Here is a 3,385-nt window from a genome sequence, read left to right on the forward strand (position 1 = left end):
CCAGGAAGAGGAGCCCACATAACATCTAGCTGTAAACATCAATGGGTATTCTGTCTGCCAGGGGGAGATAGTAGTCTGCTAGAAACCCAGGTGCCCTCTAAAAGGGTCAGTACACAAAATCTCATTTGTGGCCACTCACCCTGGGCTACAGTGCAGGAAAGTTGGCTCAGAGTGGACTAGAATCATACTGAGAGAGACTGGTTGTATGACTTAAGGAAAGAGCTGAAGGGACAGCAACCAAGGTCACTGTGCTGAGTCCCTCTCCCACACTTCCCATAAATGTCATATTTCCTGGGTCAAGCACTTCTTTCTATACAGTATCAGCTTGGAGGGATGTACTAGCTCTACCCTATTGATGTTCTATGGCCCTGTCCTGCAAAGTTCATACCCTGTGGAGTAATCTGCAGTCTGAGGTTAGCTGGGGCCCTTGGTTCAGACATTCTTAGAGGGCTATTGAGGAGTCCAGGCAGACTCAGTGGGTGTTAGAGATGTACAAAGAGAGACTGAGTTGTGTGGCTCTAAGGCAAGGGTTATTTTTTCCTTGCATGCTCTATGAGCACCACTGTTCCTAATGCAAAACCCTCTCTCCACATGGGCAAACATTATTCTCTTTTAGCCTGAAGTCTGCTGACTTCACTCCAAAAACTCCAAGACCTTGCTGTACCACAAAAGTGTTCCACAAGCCACAGGCTGGTGTTAGCTGGCTTTGATGTACACTGAGACCTTTGCTGAGTGGCTTCTGACTCAGGAAAGATGCTCAGTTTGAATTTGTATCAGACTGTTGAAAACTGCTCAACCCTACCTAGTAACTCACTGAGAACCTACGTCACACAACTTGCATACCCAGAGGCTCTTTCAGTCACTGAGTCTTAACAGTCAGCTAGCCAGTGAATCCTGATCTCAGGGAGTCTTGGGTGTTATGCTGATCTGATTCTTGGCTCAATGCTGGTGGAAATCAGCCTGTGTGTGCAGCTTTGCATCTCCCACACACACTCAGGCCCAGCTGAAGCAGCCACAAACTGTGAATCACCTTGTAGCTCCAAAGAGGTAGCTCAAAGTCAGTCACATGCAGTGTCTAACATTGACCCTAACCAGAGTGCCTCCCAGAGGTCCCCAGAAACAACAAACAGAGGTGAGCTTCAAACTATATCAGAGCATCACCCAATTAGCTCCAAAATTGGCACATGCAAAAGAGAGGTCTCAGCAGGTACTAGACTGTTGGGGTAAATTCCAATTTATAGAATCAAACCCCTCATGGGAGCTCATATACTATGATATGGGGCAGCTCTATTAGTCAGCTGGCCTGAGGGTCAACCCATGGATGAGCCAACAGCATTCAAGACTCAACCACAACAGAAGGGATGACATAGCCCACACGAGGAACATTTCTGGAGCACCAAGCTCAGGTGATCAGAAAAACTGTGCTATTGAACTCCACAGAATACCTACAACATAAGTCCATCATACCAATACTGGAAAACATAACAGATCTAACTAATTATAGAAACAAATATATATAGAGAAAAGATGGTTGAGGAGTGGAGACTGTGCTTGTTTGCTCCTGAGACTGGTCTGCAGTTTCAGATAATTGTGGACTGAGCATTTCAGTTAACATTTGGATACTGGCAGGAGTGGAGGCACTGCTGACAGCAGAGGAGGCTGCCATGGAATGACCTATCTGGTGAGAATCATGGAAGAGGCATGGGAGAGACCTGAGGTCTGGCTGGCTTGGCTCCCCAGGCAGTGGCTGGCTGTGCACAAAGATTTTTCTTTTTCTTTCTTTCTTTCTTTCTTTCTTTCTTTCTCTCTTTCTTTCTTTTTTTTTTTTTGCTGAAGAACTTGGTCAAAAATATGGAATGCTTCACGAATTTGCGTGTCATTCTTGCACAGGAGCCATGCTAATCTTCTCTGTATCGTTCCAATTTTAGTATATGTGCTGCCGAAGCGAGCACCACAAAGATTTTTCAATGCCCCCAGGCTTCACCTGAGAGGAATCGGGGTGGAGATTGAGGCTGTGTTCACTGGCTGAGCCAGGAGTTGGCCAGGTGGAGTCTGGCTCTGAGAGGCAAGGAGCAGCGGCTTTTTTTGTTGTTGTTGTTGTTGATTTGTTTTTTTGTTTGTTTGTTTGTTTTTTGTTTTTTTTGCAGATTGTGGAGGAAAGGCTAGGAATGGGGCAAGATTCTTGAGCAGTGCACGTGCAGGAGCACACTTGGGACCCAAAACCCCACCTGCCCCAGGACTCATGAGAGCAGGAGCACCCTTGGCCTGCCCACCAGGGTGTGCCACTGGCCTATCTGTCTCCAGCTGGTGCAAGGGAGTTCACTTTCCCCACTCAACCTGGGCTGTGGAGGAAGGAGGGTGAAATGAACTAGAGGCACTTTGGGAAAGTTTTCAGTGCTGGTTTTGGAGAAAGAGCTGGGGCAGCAGTGGACCGAATTCCAGCATAGACTCATCCCCACTGCTATAAGAGAAATCTCTTAAGAAGATTACTCCCCTCCAAGTGTCATCAGCCAAAGACAGTTCAACACCTGTATACAAGACAAGGTGGATGAAGTGACTCTCAGTCAGCTAATTGGAGGGAAGGATCCAACAAAGAGCAACACAATGACAACCAAAACAAAAATACTATCAGAGAGTCCAAATAAAAGGCATAAAAGGCATCCCAAGACCATCAACTTCAGGAGACCAAGGAGCATGCATCACTGAATCACACAGGATTCCAGAAAGTAACACCACAAAGGCAACAAATAAAAGGAGATCAATCTAAGAAGCAGAAACAAAAAAGAAGAGCCACCTAACATGGGGAGATGAAGAAACAACACCCCATCAAAAGGAAAGGAGGAATTCCCAGAAGGAGGGATAGATGAAAGACAGGCAAGCAAACTATCAGAAATGTAATTCAAAACAGTGGTAATGATGAAGCTCATGAAGTCAACAAACTCAGAGAAAACTATAATGAACTCCAGGGAAACTACAAAGAACTTCAGGGCATTACAAGAAACTTAATGAGAACTATGTCAGCATGAAAAAAGACATAGAAACTATCAATAAGAGCCAGGAATAAATGAAGAATACAATTTCTGAACTGAAGAACACAGTAGAAGGAATCAAAAGCAGGCCAAATAAAACAGAGGATCAGATCAGTGAACTACAGGAAAATGCAGAAAAAAATTCTGAGACACTGCAACAAAATGAAAAGAGACTGAAAAAAAATGAAGAAGGTTTAAGTGTGCTGTAGGACAACATGAAATGTAATAACATACATATCGTAGGGATACCAGAAATAGAAGAAGAGGAGCAAGGGATACAAACTTAATTGAAAAAGTAAGGACAGAAAACTTCCCAAACATGAGGAGATAAAAAGTCTCACAAATACAGGAAGTAC

At 44.5% G+C, this 3,385-nt stretch overlaps 1 non-coding gene across 1 annotated transcript; it reads right to left on the reverse strand.

Annotated features, from left to right (window-relative positions):
- Positions 1 to 1,845: 1,845 nt before the first annotated feature.
- Positions 1,846 to 1,952, reverse strand: LOC150004707 (U6 spliceosomal RNA). The gene has a single exon (XR_016512598.1). It is a non-coding gene; the product is annotated as a U6 spliceosomal RNA (small nuclear RNA).
- Positions 1,953 to 3,385: the final 1,433 nt, after the last annotated feature.

This window comes from Furipterus horrens, unplaced genomic scaffold (genome assembly GCF_987537825.1).
Source record: "Furipterus horrens unplaced genomic scaffold, mFurHor1.1.pri manual_scaffold_7, whole genome shotgun sequence".
Classification (NCBI taxonomy): domain Eukaryota; kingdom Metazoa; phylum Chordata; class Mammalia; order Chiroptera; family Furipteridae; genus Furipterus; species Furipterus horrens.